At 31.8% G+C, this 14,672-nt stretch overlaps 2 long non-coding RNA genes across 2 annotated transcripts; both read left to right on the forward strand.

The window, feature by feature from the left end:
* The first annotated feature begins 5,072 nt into the window (after positions 1-5,072).
* LOC140175933 (uncharacterized) lies at positions 5,073-7,943 on the forward strand. Its single transcript, XR_011867057.1, has 2 exons — positions 5,073-6,061; positions 7,693-7,943. It is a non-coding gene; the product is annotated as an uncharacterized lncRNA (long non-coding RNA).
* A 3,757-nt stretch (positions 7,944-11,700) lies between these two features.
* LOC140175932 (uncharacterized) lies at positions 11,701-14,558 on the forward strand. The gene is made up of 2 exons (XR_011867056.1): positions 11,701-12,676; positions 14,308-14,558. It is a non-coding gene; the product is annotated as an uncharacterized lncRNA (long non-coding RNA).
* The last annotated feature ends 114 nt before the right edge of the window (positions 14,559-14,672 follow it).

Genomic DNA, 14,672 nt, shown 5'->3' on the forward strand with positions numbered 1-14,672 from the left:
TTACCCTAAATTTTATATAGTTCGCCTAACCCTGGCGAACTCCACTCAAGTTTTTTGAAACACACTTTTAATTCATATCATTGTCTAGAAAATAGATATATAGATCTACAACCAATACATAGGTCAACAGGAGTACACAAAAATACACGCACAACAAACATGACTTCTTCAAGGATTTTTTAACTATAAATTAAAAAAAATAATCCATATTTAACAATGACAACCATTGTTATCGTCTCTAAAAATACATAGGTACAACCGAATAAGCTCTATTTAACAAGAATTTTTTTAATTATAAATTAAAAAAATAACTATTTTCCAAAAATAACAAGGATTGTTATTCCTGTATACTTTTGTGTACTCTTAGGCTACGTTTATTTTTAAGAACAAGATAGGACAAGACATTGAGAACAAGACAGGACAAGACACTGATGGACAAGACAGAGACACAAAATTTTGTGTTCTTATATTCTATTTGGTGATAAACTAGAAAAAATTATGAAAATTCAATTTATTCTCATTTTTTTATTCAAAAAATTTGAGATGAAAAATATAACAATAAAAAATATAATTATGAAAAATTAACAAGAATAATGAAAGAAAAAATAAAAAATAAGTTGTGTCCCTGATTAGTGTTTTCGTGTCCTTTCTGTCAGGATGGACACAAAATACACTAATTCAGTGTCTCTGGACACATTGTCTCTGTCCATGTCTCCTCTGCCAAACACGATTTTGTGTCTTAGTGTCCTGTCTCTGTAAACAAACGCAGCCTTATGTACTCTAGAAATAATGATAATGGTTACCATTGTTAACTTTCCAATTTGATATATTTGAAGTGCATTATTTTTGGAAAATAGTTATTTTTTTAATTTACAATTAAAATTTTTTTTGTTAAATATGATTTTTTCCGATGTACCTATGTATTTTTAGAGACGATAACAATGGTTGTCATTGTCATGACTTATTTTTTTAATTTATAATTTAAAAAATCCTTGAAGAAGCCATGCTTGTTGTGCGTGTATTTTTGTATACTCTTATATATTGTTTGTAGATCTATATACTATTTTTTAGACAATGATATAGATTAAAAGTGCGTGTTTTAAAAAATTTGAGTGGAGTTCGCCGGCTCTATAAAATTTATAAAGTTCGTCGGGAGTTAGGCGAACTTGCAAATTTTTATAGAGTTCGCTGAGGTCCGACGAACTTCCTTAAATGCCAAAAAAAATCGTATTTAAAAAATTGAAATGCAAAAATCATGTTTGGAAAAATAATAAATTTTTTATTTTGTTATTGAAAAAAACCCTACAGAAATGCATTGTGGAAAATAGAGGTAGAGTTGTTTTTCATTTTGAAAGAAGTCTTGGGTTATTCTGCATGTTGAGAGAGTGAAAAACTTTTGAATGAGTTAAAGAATGTATAAAATAGAGGATTATATTAGTTTAAAAATATACTATAATGGTCATGTGTTATTGTTGTTCATTTTTCCATAATATATGAAGGACTTAAGAGTGTACTCTCTTAAAGCGTAAATCATCAAGTGTTGAAGAAAGTGACAAATATTTTGTACACACAACTTGTGTTAGTATTTGACTATTTGGTGGTCTCATTCAATTTTAAATAATGCAAGTAGCTGATGAAGCAAGTATGTAATGGATGTTTTAAACCTATCATCAAACTAGAGCATAAAAGCTTCATTTATCTAGTTATATGTTGAATTTGAGGAAATCGTTAATGTTGATTTTTCGAAGCCTAACGTAGACTCGACGTGTTATAATACTGAAAGCGAGAAAGAGTTTGAAAGCAATTATCAAATTGTTGGTCCAACTAAAAATGTAAAGAAAGATGACATAATAGTTGAGAGAAATGTGACAGATGTTGCAAATGTATTAGTAGACCATTTTTTATGCATACATTGAATTTTGATGCCATACATGTACTGGAGTTTTCTAAGGCTTAATTTGATAAAATTTTTACTTTTCAAGAGTAGCTTATAAAAGTTAACTTTTAAAAGATGACTTTTTAAAAGTTGTAGCATTTATGTTTGGTAAATCAAATCAAAAATAGCTTTTAATAACATAAGCAACATCAATTGTGTTTGGTAAAATAGCTTTTAAAATTTAAAAATACTATAATAGACATAAATGCAAGTATTAAATTTAAAAATTAGTTAATATATGAGGTTATATTAGACTTTTAAATTTTGAAAAGTACAAGCAAACTTTGAAAAGCTCTATCCTAGATGCTTTCAAAAGTATCCGGATCTTTTAAAAGCTGCAAGCACAAACACATGATCTTTTTTATTTACCAAACACAAAATGAGGAGCTTGAACTTTTAAAAAGCACAAGCACATGTTCAAAAAATTTTACCAAACCAAGCCTAAATATGTCAACAGATTATTATTATTATTATTATTATTATTATTATTATTATTATTATTATTATACAAGCAAGTAGAAAGTTAATATGCAGATATTCTATTGACAGCATGCGTAACCAGGCCTATAAAAGGAGCAACGCCAGAAGACCATCCGACATAATAAACGATACATGTGTGCAAGGCATGCAGAACTCTAATTAGATTTCTTAATCTAAAAAAAACTGGTGAAACAATGAAAAATACTTTCAGTACACAATTATATCAAATTTGGCACTAAATAATGTCATACCAAATAGTAATATTATGTGGAATTTTACATACATTTCCTTACTCAGTCACTTAGTCAAATGAAGGCGCTACATAGGCACTATTTTAAGTTGTGGAACCATGACAACTTGATTTCATTTTCTCTGTGGTCGTTCGGCCGAGAAGTTAGAGTCAAAGAATCATGGCGATATTTTCCAATGCAATCGTACACTTGTAGTTTGGAAGATGAAAAGTGTGGTTCTAGGACGCCACCTTTCAACTAATGTATTTATTATCAAACTCTGTGAGTTATAATCCTCCCAATATAAAATATATGATAAAATTCACTCTCTCATAATTGTTCCTCCAACTTGACATTATATGAGTCTATTTAATTTAGGTGTTTATTGTACACATTTCTTAGTGCTATGAAACAAAAATCATAATTATCAGTCAATAATTGTAACTAATTAATAACCATTATAAATTAATATTCATATTAATTACTAACTACTCAATTTAGTAACAACTATAATTAATAATTGCTAAATTATTACAAACTCTAATAATTGGTATTACTAAATTAATTGTTAATTATTAACTGCTATTGTAAATACGAAAGTTATTTATATATACAGGATATCGAAGATATTCTATAATGTAATTTTTAACATGTATCATGTTTCTCATCTTTGTTTTTTTTTTAATTTTACAATAAAAAATTTTATACTAATAATTAATGATAACTCTATTCTATTTACTAGTGATTAATCTTTTATAATTAATATATAAAAACATATACAAAAAATTAATAATAATTTTATTTTTTTAATAAATATGCAAAATAAAACTAAAATTACTAAAAATGTACACTAATCGTTGCTAAGAATAACAATTAATAATTTTATTATTTTTTAACAAATATTGAAAGTAAAACTAACCCTAGTTAACAACATATGCTAATAATTAATAATACTGTTGTTTTTTAATTAAGGATTTAAAATAAAATATAATTTACTAAATATATCCTAACCATTAATAATAAGAATTTTGCTTTTCTTTTTTTTAATAAATATTTTGAATAAAGCTAAAATTAGTAAAAATATATGCTAAAATTAATAATAATTATGTTTTTTTAATAAATAAGTAAAATACAAGACAAAACCCTAAAAATATGTAACATACAATTGATAATAGTTCAGTTTTATTGATAAATAATTTTTTTTAAAAAAAATAGGAAAATTCGAACCTGCAACTTCTAAATGAGTATGAAAAATTATGCCATTTGAGCTATAACTCGTTGGCTTATTAATAAATATTTTAAATAAAACTAAAATAACTAAAAATATAAATCAATAATAATTGAAACTTCTAATATTTTATGTAAAACAAAAAATTCTAAAAATAAATACTAATCATTAATAATAATCAAAGCTAATATATTTTAATAATTTTTTAACATAAAAGCTAAATCACTAAAAATATGTAATAGCAACTATTAAATAATTCTGTTTTTGAAAAAAAATTATAAATAAAACTAAAATTATTAAAAATATATACTAATAATTAATTAATAATATATACTAACAACAATTAACTAACACTAACAGTAGTACTATTACTATAGCTACTACAACAAATCATATTTTTTAACTAATCATAATCAACTAACAACTAATTTGATTAATACTAATCAAAGCTAGAAAATAATATTAATAAATTATATACTGTTTTTTAATAATTTCATCTTAAGAAAATTAAATAATTACAATAACTAAATAATAACAATAATAAATAAATAACTTGTGTGTATTTAATGGTTAAGTTTGTGATTTAGTCTCTCCTAACGTTTTGTGCGAGAGCTCAGTAGTTATGGAGTGAGGAATTCAATTGTTGAAAGTGATACTTCAAGAGAATGAAGACGAAAAAATGAGGGAAGATCACAACAAGGATAACTGTAAGACTCCTAAATTTTTAAAAATTATTAATAAATTATTTATGATATATTATATTTATTTAAGATTATATTTTTAGAGATTTTTATATAAAAGTTGAGTAAACCCTTATTTATTATTTAGAGTTCTTATAATTGAAAAATAATGAATAGTTTATATGCCTTAATTTTAATATATAGATTTTTAACCTTATTTTATAAATAAAAGAGAATTAATTTACTTATCTCTAATTTTTACTAAATTAGTATTTAACTGAAAATTATTTAAAAATTATTAATTAGAAGACATTTTTAAAGATGGATATTTATATTTAATTTGATTTCTATTATTATCCTACTTTTTATTTAAATCATAAATAGCTTGTTTTATAAAACTTTATTCAACCGTAAGGAAATTATTTGAATGCTTTAATGCTGCTGCTTTGGAAATATAAACAAGACATAGCACTTTATTTTATTTAATAATTGTTATGATAACTAGATTTAGCAATTCTGGTTCTGATTTTAACTAAGAAAAGATTGGGAGTTAATTATCACTCACTTCTTCCCTTTTCCTTTTCACGCTAAACAAAACCCTAACCCCTTCTAAGCTTACCCTCCACCGCCACACTCTTTTTCCCAATACCCAGCAATACCCAAGTACCCAACGTAACTCCAAAATAATAAAAAAAAAGAACCAAAAGAAAGAAGAAGAAAAGGGGAGGGCTGACCACATCACCAGCGCAGGAAAGAACCGAGGGGAGAGAGAGAGTGAGGCGTCTGAGAGAGAGAGAGTCAGAGGGAGCTGCTACGCCGTTGCGAGGGAGAGGAGGCGCCGCTGCTGTTATTGCCTCGCCGTCGCCGATTGATGGAGGGGGAAAACACGTGACTGAGGGAAGCACCCAGGAGATGCGAGGAAGAGGAGCCGCCGCGCTTTGCCGCAACCAGCACCATCGTTTCCTGCGCCGCTGCTGAGTCAAGACGTCGCCACCGAAGCCTATCGCCGCCATTCGCGCCTCTATCGCCGTCCGAGAAGCTTCCATGGTCGTTGCCGTCGAGCTCACAAGTGAGAGAAAGAGAGTTGCATGTGAGAGAGAAAGGTGTTGCGCCGCCGTTCTTTACTGTGCAGCCACCGCCACACCTTGTCATCGCTAGAGCTGCCACCGCCGCATGCCACCGCCGCTTCTCACCGCCAAGGGAAAACCTTGCCTACGCTGCTGCCTTCCAGGCTAGATTCACCGATTAATGCTCTCTGCTGCCTTAAACACTCAGATTAATGCTACTGCCGCCAGAACGGGTTTCCTGGTCTAATTTCTGCTTCTTGTGGCTCCACCGTTCTGTTTCTCTGTAGCTGCATCACTGTCATTGCAATTCATATTGACACGGTTGTTATAAGAGGTGTCGGGCTGTTGTTATTTCCATGGGGGTTATTGTTGTCACTGTCGCCATGAATTGAAAGAAAAGGGAATTACCACGATAAATTACGCGAACTCAGCTAGTTGAGGTAGGGATGTCTTTCTTAAATTTGTTTTCCTTTTCAGAGTTGTGATAAATCGATATTAATGCGTGAAATACATTTCTGTGATTTCGTAAGTCTTATGAATTGGATTGAGCTGTTTTGAATGAACGAGATTATTAATTTGATTGACAGATTGATCGATTGAGAAAATTGGGTGTTTTGATTAGTTGAATGATATTGTTAAAGTGGTTTTTCTTGAATTATCGGATGAGATTTATTATTGGCATTTAGTTTAACTTTAGAAAAGGTTTGATTTTAGAAAAGATTGAATATTGAAATCTGATTTGATGCCGGAATCTGATTTTAAAAACAAATTTGGAAAGGACCTGATATTTGAAAATGGCTTGTTTACTGAGAATAATTTACTATTTTGAAAAAGGTGCGAACAAGGTTTGAGGAATGGTTTGGTTTGAAACTGTTTGAGAAAACCGAGAGTTCTTAATCATTGATTGGATTTTGGATTTTACAGTTTTCTTGGATTTCAGTATGGTTGTGAAAATGGTTATTAGAAATGATTTGAATGATTAACAGGCACTTGGTTTGGTTTGGTTGGGACCCGGAAAGGGTGGCAGTGTCCGAGTTTTAGAGGAGATGCTGCCGAAATTTTATAAAAATAGAAGTTTTATTTGAATTAGTTATTTTAAAAAGGTTTAATTTTAAGCATTATATAGTTTAAGATTACTTTATTTATCAAAGGAAAAGTTATGTTTGAATTGGGAATTGTTAGTGAACGGAATGGAAAGAAGGACGATGAGGATTTTCTTTGAAATATGATTTTGAATGAAATCCGATAAAATTGGAAATGAGGTATGATTGATGAATGATAATGATGTTGAGAATGACTTAGACATTGATGAATGTTGAATGAATTATTTATATGGCTTATGAAATTGAAATATCTGAGACACGAGTTTCCCTGGATAAAGTGCTGTGGCTTGCCACCATGTGTACCAGGTAGAAAATTCGATACTCTGTTGACCCTACGACGTAAGTGTGACCGGGCACTATATAAATTCTCGGGAATGTTACCCCCATTGAGCAATATTGGTTATTTGAGAAAAAGCTATGCATAGACTCTTGGGGATGCACGTCGGGGGACAGTCTAAGGACAATTCAGACTTGTCGGGTTGGCTGGATAACCGACAGATGAGCCTCATCAGCCATAGGACAGGCATGCATCATATGCATTTGTATGCTTTGCTTGAGTTTGAACTTGTTTTGGTTTGCCTAATTGCTAAACTGTTCTTAACTGTTACTTGAACTATTTGCTGTAATTGCTACCTACTTGTGTTTTCCTTGTCTGTTTTGCCTGTGTTTGTTCTGCCGTGCTACATTTGAGAATGAACTTTGGTGCTGAATTATTGATTGTGCTGTTTGATTGTGTGTTTGGTTTTTGATTGAGATTCTCTTATAGGAAAGGAAAGGTTTCGGATTTCTAAAAGATTAAAAGTTATTTCTTTGAAAAGGTTCTGAACGATTATTCATTGGTTTTTAAAAGATTCATAAGGCAATGATAATCACTGAGCTTAAAAACAGCTTTCTTATTGAATATCTTCTTATGAAAACTTTGAAACTCCGTGGTGAGACCGTGTGGTTAGGTTCTCACCCCCCTACAGGTTTACCTTTTCAGGAACCGGGTGAAGAAGCATTAAGAAGAGTTATACTGCGTTTGGTTTATATGCTGTTGTATTGATTAGATTATTTTTCTTCCCTCGTCTTTGTTATTACAAGTTTGTAAGAGGGATAGGAATTGTATGTTTTATATGTATAATATATTGAACTATTATGTAAGGAGTCTTGTATATGAATGTATGCCTGTTTTGTATTTTTCTTAAGATAAAGTATTTATTTATGGTTTTCAAAGAAATCAACGATATAGTGTCGAATCACAGGCTCCTATTTTATTATTTAGTATGTAAAGTGGTCGTAATACTTCTTGCTATTAGAGTAGCGCAGCCGGAAGCGTGACTTCTGATAGAGAGGGTGTTACATTATGGTATCAGAGCGGTCTTTCCTGTAGAGCCTGAGGAATGAACCGACTATGCTTCAATTGCATATTCTGAGAGTCTGTCATGTAGTAGGTCTTGTTTGAATAACGAGAATAGAGCTTTAAGTACATGACGGTCTATTGATTAATGCCATTAGTCTCGCATTGCATAATTCCTGGTATTAAGTTTGGCCGGCTTAACACTAGTAAATTATGTATATGGAAGCACCAATGGTTTATCATAGACGATATGGAGTCATAGATAACGTGAGTCGCGGGTTTTGTGAATGTTAGAGATTATTTCTCGAAGTTACGCGGTTAAGTGTCTTGAACTCTGCGAATATCACGTATCTTATTCCTGCTTTGTATGCTCTAAGGTTCTTGTCTGCGATACTTTTCTTGAAAAGTGATCAGATTATCTTTCAATCCTACTCTTGTTCACGTACGCTCTTGTTTGATCCTAACTGCCTATGCCTGTTTAAAATCCTTGGTGTATTTACCTTCTTTATTTAAGCACTTCCTTTTGAATCATGTATTTTTTTTATATAGCTTTGAATCTGTTTGATGCAGTACACCTTTTTAAGTTCATATTTCGAGTCCTTTGTAAACAAATTGTAATTTAGTTTTCCTCTTATTTGATGATAATTACAGTCATTCTTTAAATCTTAATAAAACCACTTTTGATTTGAAATATACAACCTCTTTTAATTTGATATATACTTCTTTATTTAAACATTGAAAGTTTCTTATACAGTTTAAAAAATTAATTGTTTCCAATACCTTGCCTGTTTTTTCACTGATTTATGGAAATGTAAATATACTTTAAATGCAATTTGATTTTCTAACAATTTTATTACTGTTTTTACAAATATCCTTATTAGACTATATATGTAGATATTTTTTTAAAGAAAGATTTTTATCTCTTCCTAGTTGGTTTTTGTTTGGTAAACTTCACCTAATTTATTTTTAATTTGAATTTGATTTAGCATATTACATTGTTTATACAATTGTTGTTCGTTTAGAAAAAAAATGTTGGACTCATGTCTTTCTTCTTGTGAATAGACCAATTTCTTTCTTAAGCTTTTCGTTTCTGAGAATGTCATATTTGATTCTGTTTTTAATTACTCTCTTACCTTTTTTTTTGAACATCATCATTAGTCTTAGTTTTTCATTTCTTATGAATCTCATGCTCATCCGAGTCAACTTGAATTCGTTTCCATCTGATGCACCATTTGTCCTTTTATTTGTCTTTCTTTAGTCAAAGATTCTTTCTTGAGAATTTTCTATTGATTAAGTTACCTTTCCTGACGCGTTTTGTATTCCTTTGGACCAATTGAAAACTCATTTAATAATCCATATCTAGTGAGTTCTTGTTGAATTCTCTTGATTTGAAGATTCTTTCTTCCATGGACTAATTTCCTTTTAAGCGCACCATAATTTTCTTAAATGATTTTGCGAGGTGGTTATTCTAAGTATACTCTCAAAATTTTGTTCTGGACCATTTTGACGAAGTTTTGAGTTCTTTTAAAGAAATTTAAGTTTTGAATCGACTTTTTAAGTTGCTGAGTTCCTTCTTAAGCTTTTCGTTTCTATGAGTGACATGCTTTATGAATCCTAACCGAAATCCTTTGATTTAAGTTCCTTTCTTAAAATGAGTTAGTTTCCTTTTTCACATCTTAATATTATTGAACATCTTTATAAGGTTGTGAATTCAAGTATATTATTGGAGTTTTGTTTTAAACCTTTTTAAACAAGTTTTGAGTTATTCTTATGCAAAGTTGTCCCTGACTTTGAATTGCTTTACTTGAACAGTGTCTCTCTTTGATGTGATTTGAACTTGTTTTGAGACGATATAACCGTCTATTGAAGTTTTAATAAAATCGCTTTCAATTCAGCTTATACTCCTTTACCTTATACTCTGAAAAATTCTGTATGTGATTTAAATCGTTCGATTATAGTGTATCATCTTTTCCTTTTATGAGTAAAACTTTATCTTAGGTTTTCTTCCAACAAGATTGTAGTTTTCATACATGCTTGAAAAAGAAGAGAAAATACAATTTTGCTCTTGGCCAAATTAATCTTTTTATTTACAAAGTTTGTGTAATCTATTTCCACTTTAATTTATATTGAAATAATGTCACATTTACGCTTTTATTAATCTTTTGAAGGATGTTTGTTACCCATTTTCTCTTTTAGAACATGAAATGATTTCTCCTTAAGTTTTCCATTCTTTACGAACAATGCATTCGAGAATATTTTTAAACCATACTCTTGAGTTCTATACACTGTCTTTGGTTTGGATATCCTTCTTCTGTAAACCTCATATCTCTTGATTTAGCTTGAATTCGTTTCAAAATACTGCATTGGGTTTCATCTTATTGGTCTTATCGAATTCCTTTGATTCAAGAGTTACCCTTGTAGTTGTCAGTTGATTCTCTTTTTAGCACCCTTCATTGCTTGTATATCCTTGTTTACTTGTGGTCTCAACAATTCTTTCAAACTCTTATGAATGTTGTCCTTCTTTTCTAAGGTTTTGTGTTCTTCTGAATAAACTCGAAAATTGTTTTAATGTCACGTGCGACCTTTAAGTATAGTAATACGATACGTTTGTTCCTTAAGATGTGTTTATGGATATGGAAGGTGAAGTGGTAAGTGTACGACGTTGTGAGGAGTTGTGAAAATTTCCTTTCTCGCGGAAGGGTTTGCAGATGTTAGGCTTATCGTCGGTCAGGGAGTTGTGAAGTGACTGATGGAGTTAGGAAGCGGAAGTTTTGAATTGGTACGAGGTCCGTGCGCAGACGTTATCTTGTTTGTTTGTTTACGTCAGCCTATTTTCAAACTTTTGCCTTCTAGATACCCCTTTATTTTAACAAAGGCCTAACTAGGACACTTGCACTTCTTGTGACATCTTTGTTTTGAACCATCTTGTAACTTTTGCTTTAGACCACACTTTTTTTTTCTTTCTTTACACCTAAGTTTTGCAAAATATTTGGTATTTAGAAAATTATATACATGAATACGCCATGACCTCTGCTTTTCTAAAATATACAAAAGTAAAGTATTCAAAACTGTTTTAGTATTTTAAGTATTAAGTTAATTTTCGAGGACGAAAATTTTTATAAGTGGGGTAGGATGTAAGACTCCTAAATTTTTAAAAATTATTAATAAATTATTTATGATATATTATATTTATTTAAGATTATATTTTTAGAGATTTTTATATAAAAGTTGAGTAAACCCTTATTTATTATTTAGAGTTCTTATAATTGAAAAATAATGAATAGTTTATATGCCTTAATTTTAATATATAGATTTTTAACCTTATTTTATAAATAAAAGAGAATTAATTTACTTATCTCTAATTTTTACTAAATTAGTATTTAACTGAAAATTATTTAAAAATTATTAATTAGAAGACATTTTTAAAGATGGATATTTATATTTAATTTGATTTCTATTATTATCCTACTTTTTATTTAAATCATAAATAGCTTGTTTTATAAAACTTTATTCAACCGTAAGGAAATTATTTGAATGCTTTAATGCTGCTGCTTTGGAAATATAAACAAGACATAGCACTTTATTTTATTTAATAATTGTTATGATAACTAGATTTAGCAATTCTGGTTCTGATTTTAACTAAGAAAAGATTGGGAGTTAATTATCACTCACTTCTTCCCTTTTCCTTTTCACGCTAAACAAAACCCTAACCCCTTCTAAGCTTACCCTCCACCGCCACACTCTTTTTCCCAATACCCAGCAATACCCAAGTACCCAACGTAACTCCAAAATAATAAAAAAAAGAACCAAAAGAAAGAAGAAGAAAAGGGGAGGGCTGACCACATCACCAGCGCAGGAAAGAACCGAGGGGAGAGAGAGAGTGAGGCGTCTGAGAGAGAGAGAGTCAGAGGGAGCTGCTACGCCGTTGCGAGGGAGAGGAGGCGCCGCTGCTGTTATTGCCTCGCCGTCGCCGATTGATGGAGGGGGAAAACACGTGACTGAGGGAAGCACCCAGGAGATGCGAGGAAGAGGAGCCGCCGCGCTTTGCCGCAACCAGCACCATCGTTTCCTGCGCCGCTGCTGAGTCAAGACGTCGCCACCGAAGCCTATCGCCGCCATTCGCGCCTCTATCGCCGTCCGAGAAGCTTCCATGGTCGTTGCCGTCGAGCTCACAAGTGAGAGAAAGAGAGTTGCATGTGAGAGAGAAAGGTGTTGCGCCGCCGTTCTTTACTGTGCAGCCACCGCCACACCTTGTCATCGCTAGAGCTGCCACCGCCGCATGCCACCGCCGCTTCTCACCGCCAAGGGAAAACCTTGCCTACGCTGCTGCCTTCCAGGCTAGATTCACCGATTAATGCTCTCTGCTGCCTTAAACACTCAGATTAATGCTACTGCCGCCAGAACGGGTTTCCTGGTCTAATTTCTGCTTCTTGTGGCTCCACCGTTCTGTTTCTCTGTAGCTGCATCACTGTCATTGCAATTCATATTGACACGGTTGTTATAAGAGGTGTCGGGCTGTTGTTATTTCCATGGGGGTTATTGTTGTCACTGTCGCCATGAATTGAAAGAAAAGGGAATTACCACGATAAATTACGCGAACTCAGCTAGTTGAGGTAGGGATGTCTTTCTTAAATTTGTTTTCCTTTTCAGAGTTGTGATAAATCGATATTAATGCGTGAAATACATTTCTGTGATTTCGTAAGTCTTATGAATTGGATTGAGCTGTTTTGAATGAACGAGATTATTAATTTGATTGACAGATTGATCGATTGAGAAAATTGGGTGTTTTGATTAGTTGAATGATATTGTTAAAGTGGTTTTTCTTGAATTATCGGATGAGATTTATTATTGGCATTTAGTTTAACTTTAGAAAAGGTTTGATTTTAGAAAAGATTGAATATTGAAATCTGATTTGATGCCGGAATCTGATTTTAAAAACAAATTTGGAAAGGACCTGATATTTGAAAATGGCTTGTTTACTGAGAATAATTTACTATTTTGAAAAAGGTGCGAACAAGGTTTGAGGAATGGTTTGGTTTGAAACTGTTTGAGAAAACCGAGAGTTCTTAATCATTGATTGGATTTTGGATTTTACAGTTTTCTTGGATTTCAGTATGGTTGTGAAAATGGTTATTAGAAATGATTTGAATGATTAACAGGCACTTGGTTTGGTTTGGTTGGGACCCGGAAAGGGTGGCAGTGTCCGAGTTTTAGAGGAGATGCTGCCGAAATTTTATAAAAATAGAAGTTTTATTTGAATTAGTTATTTTAAAAAGGTTTAATTTTAAGCATTATATAGTTTAAGATTACTTTATTTATCAAAGGAAAAGTTATGTTTGAATTGGGAATTGTTAGTGAACGGAATGGAAAGAAGGACGATGAGGATTTTCTTTGAAATATGATTTTGAATGAAATCCGATAAAATTGGAAATGAGGTATGATTGATGAATGATAATGATGTTGAGAATGACTTAGACATTGATGAATGTTGAATGAATTATTTATATGGCTTATGAAATTGAAATATCTGAGACACGAGTTTCCCTGGATAAAGTGCTGTGGCTTGCCACCATGTGTACCAGGTAGAAAATTCGATACTCTGTTGACCCTACGACGTAAGTGTGACCGGGCACTATATAAATTCTCGGGAATGTTACCCCCATTGAGCAATATTGGTTATTTGAGAAAAAGCTATGCATAGACTCTTGGGGATGCACGTCGGGGGACAGTCTAAGGACAATTCAGACTTGTCGGGTTGGCTGGATAACCGACAGATGAGTCTCATCAGCCATAGGACAGGCATGCATCATATGCATTTGTATGCTTTGCTTGAGTTTGAACTTGTTTTGGTTTGCCTAATTGCTAAACTGTTCTTAACTGTTACTTGAACTATTTGCTGTAATTGCTACCTACTTGTGTTTTCCTTGTCTGTTTTGCCTGTGTTTGTTCTGCCGTGCTACATTTGAGAATGAACTTTGGTGCTGAATTATTGATTGTGCTGTTTGATTGTGTGTTTGGTTTTTGATTGAGATTCTCTTATAGGAAAGGAAAGGTTTCGGATTTCTAAAAGATTAAAAGTTATTTCTTTGAAAAGGTTCTGAACGATTATTCATTGGTTTTTAAAAGATTCATAAGGCAATGATAATCACTGAGCTTAAAAACAGCTTTCTTATTGAATATCTTCTTATGAAAACTTTGAAACTCCGTGGTGAGACCGTGTGGTTAGGTTCTCACCCCCCTACAGGTTTACCTTTTCAGGAACCGGGTGAAGAAGCATTAAGAAGAGTTATACTGCGTTTGGTTTATATGCTGTTGTATTGATTAGATTATTTTTCTTCCCTCGTCTTTGTTATTACAAGTTTGTAAGAGGGATAGGAATTGTATGTTTTATATGTATAATATATTGAACTATTATGTAAGGAGTCTTGTATATGAATGTATGCCTGTTTTGTATTTTTCTTAAGATAAAGTATTTATTTATGGTTTTCAAAGAAATCAACGATATAGTGTCGAATCACAGGCTCCTATTTTATTATTTAGTATGTAAAGTGGTCGTAATACTTCTTGCTATTAGAGTAGCGCAGCCGGAAGCGTGACTTCTGATAGAGA

The sequence above is a fragment of the Arachis hypogaea genome, chromosome 10 (assembly GCF_003086295.3).
Source record: "Arachis hypogaea cultivar Tifrunner chromosome 10, arahy.Tifrunner.gnm2.J5K5, whole genome shotgun sequence".
Taxonomy (NCBI): domain Eukaryota; kingdom Viridiplantae; phylum Streptophyta; class Magnoliopsida; order Fabales; family Fabaceae; genus Arachis; species Arachis hypogaea.